The 19,097-nt window shown below is 52.2% G+C and overlaps 1 protein-coding gene across 2 annotated transcripts in view; it reads right to left on the bottom strand.

Annotated features, from left to right (window-relative positions):
- The window catches only part of ANKRD11 (ankyrin repeat domain containing 11), a 171,114-nt gene extending 165,211 nt beyond the window's left edge, over positions 1-5,903 (bottom strand). For both annotated transcript variants that reach the window (XM_082677109.1, XM_082677112.1), the window contains exon 1: positions 5,871-5,903. The gene's annotated coding sequence lies outside the window, so the exon portion shown is untranslated. The remainder of the gene's footprint in view (positions 1-5,870) is intronic.
- Between the last annotated feature and the right edge of the window lie 13,194 nt (positions 5,904-19,097).

Below are 19,097 nucleotides of genomic sequence, written 5' to 3' on the forward strand. Positions count from 1 at the left end.
CTACATTTTAGATGAAAAGTAATCTCTGATATCACAAAGTTATTAAGCATTTACAAGTTAAATTTCAACCCCAGCCATTCTTAAAGGTCACGTTTTTTTTTAAACAAGTAACTGAAAAAGGGGGGATTTTATGAATTTTATTTAACCTTGACAAAATACTTTTCTTTGACCTAAGTGATCAAAAATGTTTTAAGTTGAGGGCTTCCCTGGTGGTGCACTGGTTGAGAGTCCGCCTGCCGATGCAGGGGACACGGGTTCGTGCCCCGGTCCGGGAAGATCCCACATGCCGCGGAGCGGCTGGGCCCGTGAGCCATGGCCGCTGAGCCTGTGCGTCCAGAGCCTGTGCTCCGCAACAGGAGAGGCCACAACAGTGAGAGGCCCGCGTACTGCAAAAAAAAAAGTTTTCAGTTGAGCAAAGACCAACATTCTTATTTTGTGAAGAGGTGCACATTGGTTTCTTTGCAAGTGGAAAAAGAGCACCCACAGATTTTCAGGATAATAAATAATTCACTGCACAGATGCCAAAGGCAAGACTGGACACGTGGGTCTCGCCCTCAGCCAGCAGCAAGGACGCTCTAACTCAGCACCGCTCCCAACGGCCACCTACCTCCATCCTGGCTGCGGAGGGGGCATCACAGAAGGATTTTCAGTCCTTTCAGCCTTGGAAAAATCTGAGCTATATTAATAGGCCAGACTTCTTCTATTTTCACATTGAAAACCCACTTAACTCTTTATTCAAAGGACCAGAGTGTGAACTGCAGGATTTCTCAAGTTCTAGAATGATGTCTTTAAACGTTTTTGACAACCACCAATTCCCCTCACCTCTTACCACCTAAAATGTTAAAAAAAACCACACAAATCTACTGTTATCTAAACCAAGAACTCAAGTCTTTATCACCCAAATTATGCCCACGATTAGGCTTTTCAATAACAACCTTTTCCCAAATACATAAGTTTCATTTTTAAAATTTTAGAAAACACAAACATAAGGGGGAAAAAAATAAAACACAACTCCATTTTGGTGTATTCCCTCCAAAGAGATTTTTTTTTCTTCATTAAAATGCCAAAACTAGGGACTTCCCTGGTGGCGCACTGGTTAAGAATCCGCCTACCAACACAGGGGACCCAGGTTTGAGCCCTGGTTCGGGAAGATCCCACATGCCGGGGAGCAACTAAGCCCGTGTGCCACAACTACTGAGCCTGTGCTCTAGAGCCCGCGAGCCACAACTACTGAGCCCATGCACCACAACTACGGAAGCCTGTGTGCCTAGAGCCCATTCTCCACAACAAGAGAAACAACCATAAAGAGAAGCCCGCACACCGCAACGAAGAGTAGCCCCCGCTCTCCCCAACGTAAAGCCCACGCACAGCAACGAAGACCCAATGCAGCCAAAAATAAATAAATAATGTTAAGGGGCCTGCCTCCATTCTGGAGAATTTATATTGCTTTGGCCTTCTTTATTACAACCGTTTAGGAAATAAAAAACATAAATCAAAAAATTCTAAACCTTTCACAGGACTCCACACTGCTCACATGACACGCGGCCAGAAGGTGCCCGAAGTACTCATCACCATGAGCAGCAGCAGCAAACCACACTTGGCGAGCCTCTGACTGTGGCCCCCGCACCGCAGTCCTACTAAAGCTGCTTTCACAGAAAGCATTCTTTTTCTTCCACAAAGACAACCGTTACTTTATTTCCTTTATCTCTCGTTCTGTGCCAATTTTAAAAGCCATGCCCCACACCTTTCGCAAGTAAACCTGTAATAACAACAAATAGGAAAATGGCTAAAATGTACATAGTGTAATTCCTAGTCAATCAAATAAATGTTCATGATACTAAGTATGTCCTTTCAAAATTTCTCAAACACTTCCATACACTGCCTTTAAACAATTCAACAAATACTTCCTGAGCCAATTCTAAGCCCAGGGTCATGCCTAGGCTGGGCCCTGGGTGACAAAGAGACCGTGCCTCTCTTCATTCAGCTTAGAGCCCTGTGATCACACATTTGATCAACTGTGTTGATGGGGGGGGGGGGCGGTGAGGATTTGCAAGGGAGACAATGATGGACATTCAGCAAGACCCTGGTCCAGGCAGAGGGTCACCTAGGAAATGAAAGGCCAATGGAACCGGAGCATGAAGAGTTGAGACGACTTGAGTGAAGGACATGGGTGGGGGCAGGGGGTCACACAATCAGGGTTAGGCCAGTTAATAATCCTTTGGGACACTTTTATAAAAATAATACTTGTAGAGCTTCCCTGGTGGCGCAGTGGTTGAGAGTCCGCCTGCCGATGCAGGGGACACGGGTTCGTGCCCCGGTCTGGGAAGATCCCGCATGCCGCGGAGCGGCTGGGCCCGTGAGCCATGGCCGCTGAGCCTGCGCGTCCGGAGCCTGTGCTCCGCACCGGGAGAGGCCACAGCAGTGAGAGGCCCGCGTACCGCAAAAGTAATAATAATAATAATACTTGTAGTTCTAGCATATATATAAAACACTATTTGGTTGAAAGGTGAAGTTAAAGAAAATTTTTAACATGGGGAGAAAGGAGCGGGAGTTAAGAAAAGCACAGAAGAACACTAACAAAAACATACACTTACGCACACAGCTGAGTCTGACTCTGGCTTAAAAGATATCAAGAGTAAGATGCATCAAACAACAAAAAACAGAACCGCTTAGAAACAGAAACATCTCTATAAGAATTAACAACAACAACAAAAAAGAATTAACAGAGAGTTGTTGAAGTGGATCATTTCCTAAGCCTTTTTAAAAAGGCTTTCTATACCAATTATCTCTAACTGCCTGCGTTCCAGGTGCTGGGGATTGACGCCATCTTTCACAGAGTTTAAGATAAAACTGAAAAAGTTGAATTGCATAGAAATTCCATTTGAAATTCAAATTAACAGAACACACATGAAAACATTTCAAGACAGTAACTTTTATTTGCGTTCATTCGATTTTTTGTACAAAGTTTATCAAACAGGCCAAACTCAGTCCCCACAGAGCACTGACTGAACAGCAATAGTGAACTGACCCAGCACACAGCCAGGCAAGCAGTGCAGCGTCATTCGCACCTATTAACTAGCAAGTATCATGCTCTTCAAGGAAGCTCATCCATTATACTTACATATGAGAGATGAAGGGACTTACATGGACTAATGGACAGATCAAAACACTTATTTTGGCAACAAATGCAGACCATGCTCTGAACCAGCATTTACTGACGCTCTCTAATTATGTTATTTAGTTGATGATGGGCTCATTGCCAACCTATGCAAAGTAACTCTCCTCTCATATTGGATGAAACGTAACCTTACTGTGTCAAATGTACTTAAAAACTCAAGGCACGCAACGCAACGCCTCTTGAAAAATATTCTCCAGTACCAATAGCACAGCTTCTTTAACTCTATTTGTAGAAAGTTCTACTTGTCACTGTATCAACACTGTAATTAGAGCTAAGATGACAGCCACTAGTCACAAGCAGCCCATCTGGTTTGGAGAGATGAAAGGCCTGCTGTGCAGTGTGATTATCATGGCTGGCCCACAGCACGCCCAACGGAAAACATCCAACAGTGGCAGCACAAAGGTACAACTGCAAAGGAGGAATTCAAGACTATGTGACACCTTTAAAAACAAACTTCTGGTAAATTTTGTTATGTATATTTTCCCACGATAAAAAAAAACGTTTAGAAGGAAAAGATCTTTTCAAAGTTTCAAAGCTGGGTCAAATTTGGCACTATCTGTGGGTAGCTTTTTAACTAACTCAAGAGGCACACACAAAGAACAGAGGAAAATGTCACAGCAACTTGGTCTTTGTTTCCTCCGTTCAGAGAGCCAGCCTATCAAAGGCGAGCCCGCTCCTGAGCGTGACACCGCAGAGGGAGGACAACAGCTGAATGGAGGGCGGGGGATGAAGGGTCACAATCTAAGTTGAGCAAGATGTGTTCCCTTTTTCCTTTCTAACTACAGTTTCAAAGTAATACCAGAGTACTTGTGCAATCATTCTAAAAAACACAAACAGAACTCCAGGTCTTCCAGGACAGCAACACTGAGTAAGCGCAATCAAGGTCCTAAAGGCATCAAACACAGTCTCAGGGTCTCTGATTTAGAACTATCCAAGTTATGCCATTGACTGGGTTTGCACAAACCAAGAATAGCAACTGTTTCAATGGCACTTCTTCTACAAGCAGTATCATCTTACATCTTCTGGCTGAGGGCATTTCATCACCCCCCAATTCAACAACTGCGCACACTCTCACTGCTCAGTGGAAAAGGAATGTTAAGGACATTGTGCAAAATCACTTCAGAATACTCTCTCCCCATATAAGAAAGCCTGAAATTTGACTTCTCTGCTGAGAAATCCTGTTCTTGCAAACGAACATAAAACTTCTCATAACCTACAGAAACCATGAAACCTAAGCCTGCTGCATCTGAACTGTTAGAAAGAAAATGGTTTTGGAAGCACGGGGCCCTCTTAGGACAGCTTAATCTCCCAAAGCCTCTTCCAAAACTCTTCGGAAGTTGGGATACAAGACTAGCTTTCACAACACAACAGAAGCAGAAAACCTTGATGGGACACCAGGAAAAGAGCAGCCCTCAAGAAAAATTAAGACTCCCCCCAAAACGGCAGAGACACAAGATTCAACAACACGATCCCTCTTTGAAAGGGGACTGAATCCATGTGGCAGGGCCAACCCTACACACACACACACACACACACACACACACACACACACACACCCCCCACACACACACACCACACCACACACACAAACACACCACACACACGCACGCGCTCTCACAGCTACCGCCCTGCCAGGGGATGATGAAATGAGGAACGGAAATTAACATTTCAGGCAACGTCTCACATTGTTCCTTGAGGCCAAGGGCTGCTGTTGCAGCCGCCGCCGCCGCTTCCCTCCCACCCGCCCCCCAGTCCCGCCTACCCTCCCCCCGAAACACCCCCGCACCGCTGCCCCGCATTCCTGCCCCTCCGCGGGCCCACGCGCCTCCTGCGGCCCCAACGCCCCCTCTCCCTCCAGGGCCCCGGCTCGCCCTCCCCCTCCGGCTTAGAGCCCGAAGCCGCCTGCTCCCATTTCAAAACAGCGATAATAATAGGACGCTGGGAATAACAACTACAGCCTACACCGCGAAGGCGCCCCTCCCGCGGGTCAGAGGTCGGCGCCCCGCTCCCCAGGTGCCCGGGGCCCTGCACAGCCCACGGCCGGCCTCTCAAGGCTTCCCGGGCCCCCCAGGCCCGCCCGGAGCCCCCAGCAGCCCCCCGTCTGCCCCTCACTGCTGCCCCGGGACCCCAAGGTCCCCACGCCCACCGTGGCCCCTCCGGCTCCCCAGGCTCACCCAGAACCCACCCTCAGCCCCGTGTCGGCCCCCCAGGCCTGCCCAGAGCCCCCGTCGGCTCCTCAGGCCCCTCGAAGACCCCCGTCGGCCCCCGCCCGTCCAGAGCCCTCCCTCTGCCCCTCAAGGCTGTCCCAGGACCCCGGTAGGGCCCCCAGGGCCCGAGGCCCACCCGGAGTCCCCCGTCGGCCCTCTGGGCCTCCCAGGCCCACCCAGAGCCCACCCTCAGCCCCTGTCTGCCCCCCAGTCCAGCCTGAAACCCCCGTCTGCCCCCGGCCCCCAGGCCCGTCCGAAACCCGCCGTCGTCCCTCCCGGTTACCCCCCAGGCTCTCAGGCCCACCCGGATCCCCCCCACAAGCCCGCCCGGAGGCCCTGGAGGCCCGTCACGGCTGCCCCGGACCCCGGCCCCCAGGCCCGCCGAAGCCCACTGCGCTGCTCCGCCCGGCGCGGAAGGCCTGCAGGCCCCAAGGCCACCCCACGCCCCGCGCCCGCCCCAACCCCGGCGCGACCGCGGCTCTCACCGGCTCCGGCTCCGTCTCCGGCCCAGGGCTCAGCGGCGGCGCGCGGGCGAGGCCATGCAGCCCCGGGCCGTCCCCGGCCCGCGGCCCGAGCGGGAAGGCGGCGCGGGCTCCAAGCGCCGGCGCGGCGGCGAGGCGGGCAGACGCGAGCCCGCCCTCGGGCTGCGCCGCGGCGGTCGGGCGCTCACTGAGGGGGCGTCGGGCCGCGCGCTCGGCCGCGCCTCCCCGCCTGGGGCCCTCGCTCCATCGCGCTCCGGCTCGGGCGGCCTCTGGCTCCGGGACCCGGCGGCGGCTGCGGCGGCGCGGGCCGCATGAGACGTTACCTCCCATTGGCCCGCCGTATCCACCACCGCCATTGGCCCGCCGCCGTCGGGCACAGGGCTGCGCACGTCACGGCGTCGGGAAGGAAGTGCGCGCGGGGCCACGGGGGACGCCGAGATTGACAGCTTCTACCACAGGCAGGGGCGGGACCAGAAGCACGTCCGCGGACGGATTGGGCAAGGTCTTGCGTCCTGGCGCACGGGACGCTGGGGTAGCGAGCAGCCGGATTGGCTACCTGCCTGGCGGAGGAGGCGGGTCTTTTGTTCTCAGACGTGACGATTGGCCGTCCCAAGTGCCGGAAGCGGCGAGGGGAATGGTCGGGAGCGGGTCTGGGCGGAAGGCGCCTGAAGGCGCGGTGTTGCGGTGCAGGCGCGGTGTTGCGGTGCAGCCGCGGCGCCAGCTGGTCCGGAGGCGCGCCCGCGAAGAGAGGGCCCGGGGCTGGGGCCATCGGTGCTCTGTCCGCTCACAACGAGTCCGTCTTGCGTTGGCTGCACCTGCCGCTGTCCAAGGGGTGCTGGACCAACCGTCCGCCAACCTAGTCAGCTCTCAGACCTGCTTCCTTACAGGAAACTAAGATCCGCAAGCCGCGCGGCGCGGCCTAAAAAACAAAAAGAAAAACACTGACCTCAACCAAATAGAGAATTGAAAGTAGGAAATACGAATAAGGAGGCAATTTGCTTTGAAATAATCTGAAAACATACTAAGGCAAAAGCAAAGCGAAGTTCCACAGAAGCAGAACCTATGTGGTAAAAATATACAGTAGAGAAAAGGAAAGAATTAAGCCACTGAATACATTAATGCACAAATGTTTACTGAGTGTCTGCTATGGGCCAGGCACTAAATCAGGCACTGAGAACGACCAGGAACAGAAGGTAGTTCATCAAATAGCCATACAGGGATCTAATTACAGGCTATGATAAGTGCTTTGAAAGAGCAGTGTGGGGAGTTAAAAATACTGAGTGAAAATCAGGTCTTGTCTGGCTTGCAGGTTTCCCTACTTAAGTATTGACACTCAAAGTGCTGACAGAAGGTTAAAGAAGAACTACCAAGTAAGATGTGGTGCAGAACATCCAGTGAGGCCGCCCCAGTCACATGTGACAAGTCCAGGTTGACATGGGCTGTGAATATAAAATACTGGATTTGGAAGACTTAGTACTAAGAAGAAAAGAATGTAAAATGTAAAAAAGTAAATTTTGGGGACTTCCCTGGTGGCGCAGTGGTTAAGAATCCGTCTGCCAGTGCAGGGAACACGGGTTCAACCCCTGGTCCGGGAAGATCCCACATGCTGCGGAGCAACTAAGCCCATGCGCCACAACTACTGAGCCTGCTCTCTAGAGCCCACGCATCACAACAAGAGAAGCCACTGCAATGAGAAGCCCACGTACTGCAATGAAGAGTAGCCCCCGCTCGCCGCAACTAGAGAAAGCCCACATACAGCAACGAAGACCCAACGCAGCCAAAAGTAAATAAAATAAATTTTAAAAAAAGAAAAAGTAGGGCTTCCCTGGTGGCACAGTGGTTGAGAGTCCGCCTGCCGATGCAGGGGACATGGGTTCATGCCCCAGTCCGGGAAGATCCCACATGTCGGGGAGCGGCTGGGCCCGTGGGCCATGGCTGCTGGGCCTGCACATCTGGAGCCTGTTCTCCGCAACGGGAGAGGCCACAGCGGTGAGAGGCCCGCGTACCACAAAAAAAAAAGTAAATTTTTTGTATTTACAACATGTGGAAATGATAGTATCTGAGACAGTTGCATTAAATAAAATATAGTGTTGAAATTAATTTTACCTGTTTCTTTTTTCTTTTTAATTGTGGCCACTGGGAAATTTTAAATCATACACTGGCTGCATTCTGTTTCTGTTGGACAGCCCTGGGCAAAGGGGCAGACTAACCCATGTCCTGAAGGTGGAGAGAGGGACAGCACCTCTCCTCTCGTGGTGTCTGGAGGGATAGCACTCATTGGTTCAGAACACATTGAGGGCTTTTAAGTGCCTACTGTGTGCCTGGCACCATTCTAAGGCCTGTATTAAATGTGGAGTAATGGGGGCTGGGGAAGGACTCAGATAAGATGACCTTTGAGCTGAATCACAGAGTGGGGGAGAAGGCAAGTGAATTGAGGAAGAGCACCCCAGGAGGGGGCAGGAAGGAGCCCCGACAAGCACAGAGCAAAGTTGAAGCAAATGAGATGAGGGAAGTGGCTGGTGAGGGTCCCAGTTCAGAGTTAGGATTTCACTCTGAATGTAAAGTAAGCCACAGCAGGTCCCAGGGAGGTGAAGGGACCTACTGTTGAAAGGGTCGCCAGACTTCCCTGTGGCCCAGTGGGTAAGGCTCCGCGCTCCCAATGCAGGAGTCCGGGTTCCATCTCTGGTCAGGGAACTCTATCCCACATGCCGCAACTAAGACTCCCACGTGCTGCAACGAAGATCCTGCGGGCCACAGCTAAGACCTGGCTCAGCCAAAGAAAGAGAGAAAGAAAGAGTCTCTCTGGAGATGATGGGAGCCCAGAGGAGCTGGCAAGAGATGGCAGTGACGTCTGGACTGGTGAGACAGTGTGATCTGGCATGTGTTTTGAAGATAGAGTAGGCAAGATTTTGTGGGCTGTAAGAGAAAGAGAGATGTCTGGGATGGAATCGACATTGGCAGGAAAGACGTGGCGGGGGAGAGCTTAGTTTTGTACAGTTAAGTCTGAGATGCTTGGGCCTCCTTGTGGGGCTCTAGGGGGATAGCAGCAGAGAGTTGACCAGGACCTGCAAGGCGTCCGGGCACAGGGGTGTGTCTTAGCCTGCAAGCAGCCCCTGCAGTGAACGGCTCAGCAGCAGCCCTGCTGAAACAGTGTGAACAGGACAGGACGCCAACAGGGGAGCTGTCACAGCAGTTCCAGAGAAAAGAGACACAGGAAGAATAACAGGGACCTAGTGAAGGCGGACGATGGCAGGGTGGTGGGACAGGGGTCAGGGGCCAACCGCCTGCTGGGCCAGGGGGACAGAAGGGGGCTGCCAGAGCCAGCATTGCCACATCTTCCAGTTTTTTATTGGAAATTAAATTTTTATTGGACATTTCAACAAAAGGACTTAATTTGCCAAACATCGTGTGGCCAAGCAAAACATTAGATCTACAAATTCCTGATTTTGATCCCTAAAGGGTAGTTCTCCAGCCCTTGCCTGGGAAGCCTGCTTTCCTTAGTGCAGTTACCTGCGCATACCCCGAGGTTCTGACTCGGAAGCTCTGGAGCGAAATCCAGAGCGTGCACCCACATAGTCCAGGGGCCATCCTCCGTCCCCAGAGCGTCCCCCAGCCCAGTGAGGAAGGCCTGGCCCCGACAGTGCCTGCGCTTGGACATCTCCTCTGATACTGCTCCTCGACTGGATTCATCACGGCCCATCCGCACCCCACACAGAGCACCTGGATTCATCCTGCAAACACTCGTACAGGGCCTACTGTTTGCTAGGCACTGACCTGGGAGCTGTGGATTTAGCCATGAACAAAACCAGGTTCCTGCCAAAGGCACTCACGCTCCAGCATGTCCGTGTCCCTGGAACCAAAAGGAGCTAATTGTTGACCAGACACAAGCCATTCATGGCTCCAGAAAGGCCCGGTAATGCTGGATGCCCTCCCGCATTAGAAATGATGCGTCCTACCTGGTCCCCCCCTGGGCGATGGCACAGATCACCTCTCCACGCTCCCCTGCCCACCCACACCCCTGTGCCGTGGCCTGGGAGAGCCGCAGGGCTGCTGCACCTGCTGGGCTCCTCTCTCCCTTGCCGAGTGGCCAGAGCAGGCCCACAGTCTGGCACCTCGCTTCTTTCTCTTCCCTGCGGCCATGTGATAAGAACTGACATCTGGGTTTGGGCCCAGCTGGCCCAGCCTCAGCCCTGTGCTCGACCCCAGCTTGCCAGCATTCTCAGCACTAGAATTTGGAGCCCAAGCTCATTTCACAGTAAATTATTATGCGTTTTGATTTCCAGTTACCATAGCTCTGTGGTGTGTTTTCCCCAAAACCTCAGGAGGAAGAGGAACTGTGGCAAAAAGCAGCACTCAGGTATTCCTGGGGTCCCCGACCTTGGGACCACCAGAACCACCCGCCAATTTGTAAAACTCTGTACCCAGTACTTTTCCTGCAGTCCTACCTGTTTTGATGTCATGTTAGAGTCGAAATGTCATGATGTATTCTTTTCTTTCATGAATTCATCACAAATCCAAGTAGGAAGCTTGAGGGTAAAAATGTCTTCCTAAGACTTTGTTCCTAGTAAGGCTGTCCCACACTTGCACAATGTTTTATGTGATGAATTTCAGCCTGCAGAAGGCTGGGGCCTTGCTCAGCTGGGAGGTGAACGTGAACTCATTCAGCAAACAACTAGGTGCCTGCTGTGTGCTGGACAGTGTCACAGCCACAACAAAACACGAAGATCTCTTAACACTTTCACAGTCAGTCAGGACTTGAAGCACCGTTTGGTGATAACGTAACTGGAGTAGAATATGCCAGAAGCTATGCTAGGCAGACACGTTCAAGTAAGTGACATGACACCGCCTGCAGCCCCTCTCCTTGGATTTGTGAAAGAGCCATGGACGTCCCTTCAGGGAGGCCGTGTTCCTCGCCATCCCTGGAAAGCAGCCCTTGGAGATGCAGCTGAGCTCTGCTGGTGATGGTGGATAGGACAGCAGCCCGCTGGCTGGTACCAGTTCTGCAACTAACTACAGTGCTTATTTTCCAGGATGGTAAATTCAGAAACTTTTAGTAATGCTGAATTCAGTAAAGACTATATTAAAAACAAACTCCCCAAATTGTCCCTTGGTACTTGAAGTTGTCTTAGCTGGAGAAGGGCCCAAAAGGAATAATCTTTTTTTTTTTTTAATGGTCTTCTTTTTTTTTTAATTGAAGTATGGTTAATTTACAATGTTGTGTTGGTTTCAAGTGTACAGCAGAGTAATTCGGTATACATATATATACATATACATATTCTTTTTCAGATTCTCTTCCATTAAAGATTATTACAAGATATTTTATATACAGTAGTGTGTATGTGTTAATCCCAAACTCCTAATTTATCTCTCCCTCCCCCCCCCAGCCCCTTTGGTAACAGTAAGTTTGTCTTCTATGTCTAGGAGTCTTGTTTTCGTTTTGTAAATAAGTTTATTTGTATCATTTTTTAGATTTCACATATAAGTGATATCACATGATGTTCGTCTTTCTCTGTTTGACTTCCTTCACTTAATATGATAATCTCTAGGTCCATCCAAAGAATAATCTTGAATCTAAGTTCCCTTGTTAAATGTATGATGCTCATGGGGAATTCCCGGGTGGTCCAGTGGTTAGGACTCCACGCTCTCACTGCCCCAGGCCCGGGTTCAATCCTTGATCAGGAAACTAAGACTCTGCAAGCTACACGGTGTGGCTAAAAAAAAAAAAAAAGAAAAAAGTATGACACTCATAGATATCTTTGGTAAAAAAATAATTCTAGTTACATAAGAATTGCCATGTTTGGGCTTCCCTGGTGGCGCAGTGGTTGAGAGTCCACCTGCCGATGCAGGGGACACAGGTTCGTGCCCCGGTCCGGGAAGGTCCCACACGCCGCGGAGTGGCTGGGCCCGTGAGCCATGGCCGCTGAGCCTGCGCGTCCGGAGCCTGTGCTCCGCAACGGGAGACGCAACAGCAGTGAGAGGCCTGCGTACCGCCAAAAAAAAAAAAAAGAAATGCCACGTTTGCCTTAGACCACAGCTTGCAAAGAGAGGTTCGGGGGAGGTCCCCAAGACTCTTTGTGGGTGTCAGCAAGGTAAAACTCTCTTCCTGACAATACTAGGAGGTGTCTGTTTCCCTCTGCTCCTGAGTGCACACGCGTGACGTGAGACAACGACGTCCCTCTGACAGCTGAGGAACATGCCTTCCTGTGTCTTAAACATTTCTCGGTTTTGATATGAACATGGTAAACATCAATAGATACAACCCACATAATCAAAAAGTCTTGGGCTCTTACGTAGCAGAATCTACATATTTAAAGGCTTGGCTGGAGGAGAGGGTGGTGCAGCTGTGAACGCGCCAGGCCTGCACTGACCAAGCACCAGTCATGCCAAGGTCAAGTCCCAAAGAATATCAAAACATTTTAAAATAATGCATAGGGACTTCCCTGGTGGCACAGCGGTTAAGAATCCGCCTGCCAATGCAGGGGACGTGGGTTCGAGCCCTGGTCCGGGATGATCCCACATGCCAGGGAGCAACTAAGCCCGTGCGCCACAACTACTGAGCCTGTGCTCTAGAGCCCATGTGCCACAACTGCTGAAGTCCGCGTGCCTAGAGCCTCTGCTCCACGAGAGAAGCCACCGCAGTGAGAAGCCCACGCACCTCAACGAAGAGTAGCCCCCGCTTGCCACAACTAGAGAAAGCCCGCGTGCAGCAACGAAGACCCAACGCAGCCAAAAATAAATAAATTAATTAATTAAATAAAATAATGCATAATGTGTATTTAATACATGAACAGCAAGATGACCATGACTACGGACTCCAGAGCGGGCGTGTGCTCCATCTTTTGTAGACAAGATCCCACGGATCCCTCTCCCACGACAGTAGTCGTTAAGAGCACACACTCTGGCACCAGACTGCTTGGGTTCAGACCCCAGCTCTGCCCCTATTAACTGTGACCCAGGGCAGCGCGTTCACTCAGGGCCTCGGTTTCCCCACCTGCAATGGGGGATGAGAGAACCTACCTGGCCGGATTCTCACGAAGAATAACCCACCCAGCACGGTTTGCACAACGCAGCCGACACCTGTTAACCGTGACCACAAACCTAAGGAAATGCTCACATTAGTGCTGGGATCGTCCTTCCCGTATTTGATTTCTAGAGTTGCCCTGCATCGAGCTCCAGTTCTTGAATGCCCACAGGAGCGAGCAGGGTGCACAGATGCTCGGCAGCCTGGGGGCCGTGGCTGGGCTGTGGGGACTGCTGTTCCCACAGTGCCGCGGTCCAGAAGACGGAGCTGTGTGCCACCACATGGGCGGGCGGGAACACAGCAAGGAGGGAGAGAGGAGGCTCGGCCCTGGAGATCACGGGGAGATGGGAAAAGGTGAAGCAGCGCATACAGATGGAGCTCAGCCCAGCCTCAGGGGCTCGTGGGCTCGCACATGGCCCCGGAGCTGTCCCGCACATCACTCAGGCACCTGCCGATGGGTTTGCTGTGGAGGACGTGCCCTGCCCAGGCCCGGGCTGCAGGGCCTGGACGCCAGCCGCCCAGCTCCTGCACTGACCTCAGCCTAAGAACCAGTCCCTGCCTGCTTCTCGGGGTCCTGGGCGGGTGCTGTGCTCGTGCACCTAACTCCCACGATATGGTAATCTGGGGACAGCGTGGGCATTCGGTGTTACAGGAATTAATACAGTTTGTCACTGAAACCCAGATTTACGTCCCAACTTTAAAGGGGTTCTAAAAGGACCGACGTGCACGTAGAAGTGCTCTAGCTGCCCCTGGGCTCCTGTGTTCGGGGCTGTGACCCCTGTGGCAACCGCGAGTTCCGGCCAGGCCAGCTTCTCCCCGTCCATCCTCACGGTGCTTCAGTTCTTCCCTTCTGCCAGTAGAGACGGATTGTAAGCACAGTCTACGGGATTTGTTTTGTTTATTCTGTTTATTAAACTGTAACCTCACATAGGATTGCCTTAGGGCCCAAGAAACAAATAAACTGTCAAACGAAATAAAACATAAAGCAGCAGGGGTGGCGACGGCAAAACCCAAATTGCACGCTGTGATCTGAGGCATCTGTGAAGCCAAGTATCCTCCTGTCTCCGAATAATCTCCAGCTTGACCTGACCAACTCTTGTGCCCTCTCCAACCAGGGCTGGCTGGAGGGGCCACAAGAGGAATTCCGGAAACACAGGACCCCTTGGGGGAAGCTGCTGGGAGATCCTGGTGCCCAGCCGCCTGTGCTGGTCTATCTTTTCAACGATCCACGGGAGAGGGCGGAGTATGTGAGCCATGGTTGAAATTCTATGTAGAAGCGGCCACCTCTTCCTCTGTCAAATCAACCCCGTCAATCACAGAGAAAAGGCAGCCGTGCCTGCACCCCTGAGCCTCGTGGCCACTGCCGCAGCAGCTTGTCCTGGAAGGAGGCCTGTCTGAGCGCTCAGCCCTCGCCTTGCACCGCATCTGCGCTGAGTCTGTCCTGTGTGCTAACGCTGTGCTCGGCCAGCCTGGCCTCCCTGGGACTGCGAGGCAAGCCAAGCGGCCAGCCACTGGGGGAAACTGGAAGCTCCCCAGGTTTCCAGGGCCTCCTGGAGACCAACCCCTGTCACCGCACCTCCCATCCGCCCACGCAGGGTCTTCCTGCCCTCCCCTTCCCCACCTCCCATCTGCCTAGAGTCTGCTCTCCACGAAGCAGTCCAAATCATGCTTATAAAACAGAGCAGTTGGTCCTGGGCTCAAAGCCCTCCAGCCGCTCCAGCACAGAGGAAGGGTCCTGACCACTGGGCATTCTGACCCTGGCCTGAGCCCAGCCCTGCCTCCCTCCACCTCCCTCCACCCAACCTGGCCACAGAGCGTGTCCCACCTGCACACTCCCAGCTCCCGCCTTCCCCTCCCCCTCCACGAGAGCAGAATTTACGTTACACCTGCACACTCCCAGCTCCCGCCTGGGAGTGTGAGGACATGGGTGTGTCCTCAGCACCCAGGACACAGCCATGCAACATCTGTCAAAGGCAACTTCAGTTTATACCACAAAAATCTCCCTTTCTCTCCAGTTCCCTCCTTCTCTGCAACTTCTTTGCAGGCCTGTCACCAATCTCCCCAAAACTCGCCCCCAGAAACTCCAGCCTCCCACCCCATCTCCCCATCAGCTTTGCTTTGGACCAGTAACAGCACTGGTGTGTTTTCCCCATCCTCTGCCTCTTTCATCCTTTCTTTTGAGCTATTTTTGCCCTTTGTCTTTCTGTTCTGCCCTACAGAATATCGAGAATGGGCCAGCCACCTCTGAGTTTGAGGGAACGGGACAGGAGTTCGGAGGAAGGTGGGTTTTCCTCAGTGGGCTGGCAGGAAAGGCCAGGACCTCTGCAAGCACTCGCTTGTCACTGTCTTTTCCCCGTTTTGCTGTGACTGTCCAACTTCAATGCGGTTTGTGGAACATCTGCAGAGGCAGGCCCACCACTGATGTGCTGATAAACCGTTAACAGCCACAGACCTCTGGGGTCCAGAAGCAGCCAGCCGGTGGCCACTCTGTGTCTTAATATGGAAAAGCACGAAGGCCTAGGACCGTCCTCCTTCTGGGAGACGGCATGCTCTGTCCAGTGGGTGAAACGGAGCCTCTCCGTGACAGCTGCTAGCTGTGTGTTGTGGGCACACAATCTGACTAGTGGCTACAGGATCCCAGAGCATCCTGTTGGCTGCAGGGCACCTCCAATGGGGAGCTCCCAGGAGACAAAACACAGAACAGTGAGGCCTTCCTTCTTTCCTTATCCTGTCATCCCCCTAACAGGTAACCCGAGGGACCAGAGACATATCAAGCCTGTAACTTTCATCCAGACACGATCCCTCTTTCCTGCCAGCGGGACCCAGACAAGGCTTCTGAACAGGTGCCAGGGCGTGGAGGTGAACATTGGGTGTCTGGTTGTGGCTCCCAAGTGGCTAAAGGACCTGGACAGGCAAACCCCAATGTGAACAGACAGAAAAGCCACTGCAAACTCACACTGTAGGAAAGGGGTTGGCCCCTGACAGGGGAACGATGGGGGTGCCCACTCGCTGCGAATGGATCTGGAGGCTCCCTTGCAGTCTCCCCCTTTGCTGTGGCCACGCCCGCTCCAACCACAGCTCGGAGGGTGCTGGCAGCACTGTCAACTCACGCCTCTACTCCGTGACCCCAAAGGCAAAGTCCTCTCCCCGTTTGCAAACACGAGTCCTAGGAACTCCCTCACGGTCCAGTGCTTACGATGTGGCACTCTCCCTGCCGGGGCCCAGGTTCAATCCCCGGTTGGGGAACTAAGATCCCGCAAGCCATGTGGCTCGGCCAAAAAAAAACCTATGAGTCCTAAGGAAGGACTTGGGGGATGACTGTCCTCTCCCTGAACTACCCAATGTGGTGACTAGCGTGACGCTGCAAAGGGCTAGGGCCACACGATGGGTAGTGAGGAACCCAGCGGATGGGCTTTACTGAGAGGTATGAACAGCAGACATCTTCTCCAACCATCACTGCGGGCAGCGGCCTCCAAGCTGGCCCTCGATGACCCCTGCCCCCTGGGATTCATACCCTTGGGTTGTCCCTGCCATGTGGCACCTCATTACGTGAGAAGCCCATGGAGTCACACGGTGAGGAGCTGCTGCCACGGGCCAGGAGCCAGGCAAGGGCGTTACCTTGGACACTTGGCAAGTTTCAGGTGACCACAACCCCAGGCGTCACCTGCACTGCAGCCTGGTGAGAGGCCAAGCACTCAGGAACCATGTGGCAATAAACTCTGGTTGTTCTAACTTGCTGAGTTTAGGGTAATTTGTTACACAGCAATGGATAACTGATGTAATCAACAGAGCAAGTGGTTAAATTAATGAATTTGGCATGTGTGTCCAGAACTCTGGGTGTTAGCACAGACCTGCCCTTTCCAGGCCCCTCCTAAATGTCTGTCCAGAATCCCACGCCCACGTCTGGAGAACTATTGAGGAATACATAGCTACTTAGTCATGTGCGAGTTCCTGGACAGGTTTTTTGCTAATAATAATGGACTTTTCTCCTTTCAAGAACAAATCTGATATTATGAAATCTTGTTGTACGTGTGAGTAAAACCCAATTAGTGAGCCACACGAGAAGAAATCGTTTCCTAAGAAAGATGTGCAGTCCAGAAACAAAATTTACCAAAATGCAGATGACTTTGTTCAAACATTCCACAGGGGAGTGTATTTTATAGATGACAACCTAACATTTTGCAAAGATCTAGGTATAGGCCAGGTCATTCAAAGCTGCAAGACAGCCTCAGCCCAGCAGCTCACCATTATGGGTACAGTTAGTCATTACCTTATGCAACAGCCAGAGGGTTCCAAAGACCAGGCCCGAGTGTGGAGTCACTGTGCTTTTTTAAAAATTTTTATTGAAATATAGTTGATTTACAATGTTGTGTTAGTTTCAGGTGCACAGCAAAGTTATACATACACGTGTATATATAAATATATATGTATATGTATATACATTCTTTTCTATTTTTATTGTTTTCATATTTATTTATTTGGCTGCGTCGGGTCTTAGTGTTCGTGGTGGCACTCAGGCTCCAGAGCCCGCGGGCTTAGTGGCCCCGAGGCATGTGGGATCTAGTTCCCCAACCAGGGATTGAACCCCCACCCCCTGCATTGGAAGGTGGATTCTAAACCACTAGACCACCAGGGAAGTCCCTATCTATTCTTTTTTTAGATTCTTTTCCATTATAGGCTATTACGAGTTACTGAATATAGTTCCCTGTGCTATACAGTAGCTCCTTATTGGAACTGTGATTTAAATAAAAAGTGTAGCACTTTAGTTGCAGCCAAGCTGCCTAATTTGTGAAGAAGCAAAAAATCATTTTTTCTGATATTAATAACAGAGCTTGTATCTGAAAACCAAAGACGGCCCAAAAGACCAACCTCTGTCCCGGACTGCTGAAGTGTCACTCCTATTTTACAGACAAGGGGACGGACAGATGTCCTCAGAGCAGCCGCCTGAAGCCCCTCGGCTGCCAGCTGGCGGCACAGGAGCCCAGCAAGGGCCACAGGGACGGCAGCAGGACGAGGCGCCTTGCTCCCCTGCCCTTCCCGCCTGGTGACAGGGAGGTGATACAGAGGCCCAGACAAGCCTGGGCCGCAGTCAGTTCACCACGATGGCCTCTGACACAGTTAAGGGAAGCCAAGCCCAAAGGTCCTGATGTGCACAGGGTTCCGAGAGCTGAGGAAGCAGAACGGAGTAAACACAAGTCACAAGGTACAGAAAGAACAGAGAGCAGGTGACGGACAGGAGTGGCTCAGGAAAGTGAAGGCGGTGCCTCAGGAGTGGGGCCCGGGAGGAGCCGGTCTCCCCCCACCCAGGTCCTTCTCTGCCAGGGTTGAGGCCACTGGGCATCTGAATTCTCTAACTGAACCCCCATCGCCCGAGGCCACTGCAGTGGCGGGACTGAGCAGGGCGGGGTTCAGAGTCAAGGTCCACCTCTCACCTGAGGCCTGGGTTGCAGCCAGCTCTCAAAGCACAGTTGTTCAGTAAATGTGTTTGGATGAGTGAATTCATGTTTCCCAGAACCTCATTTCCCACGACATCCTGGATGTGGACGGCTTCCCAGCTGATGAGCCGCTTTCATGTATTTTCATTGCATTTTATCTTTACAACAACCCCGTGGGACACCCAGTATCAGCCTCACTCTGCAGATAACTTTATCCCCATTTTACTGATGAGAAAACTGAGGCTTGGAGAAGGTAATCACTTGCTCAAGGCCACAGACTCAGAAGGACAGAAGCCCGCACTACTTTCCCAAAGCCCAGCTCCTGCTATCACCCTGCACTGCTTCCAAATGAACCTCCTGCAAAGAGCTTAGATTCCAATACCACTTTTTACTTCAAACAGTGTTAACAGGACTGCATCTTACACTCTCCCGAAACACGTTCAAATTTGTCAGAGGCTGTGAGTCACAAATTCTCTGTGCTGGGTGAGAAGGGAACCGGGTGAGGGTGGGGCTCAGCCACTTCCTGTTAGGGCGGCGTTGCACAAGCTCTGATAGGGTGTAAGGGGGCCAGAAACTACTGGGAAGCCTGGTCATGGTTACGGGACTGGTCTGGGGAGAGTGGACGGGAGAATGTGGGTGGGACAGTTTAACCAGTGAAAGAAAAACAGTGAAACAGTGAAGGAGGACACCGGGGAGGATGGATGGATTGTTGAGAGAGAAAGTGAGAAGGCAGGCAGTCCAGCTGTGCAGGACAGGGGCAGCCCCCTCTCCACA

Source organism: Grampus griseus, assembly GCF_964374135.1.
Source record: "Grampus griseus genome assembly, chromosome: 19".
Lineage (NCBI taxonomy): Eukaryota > Metazoa > Chordata > Mammalia > Artiodactyla > Delphinidae > Grampus > Grampus griseus.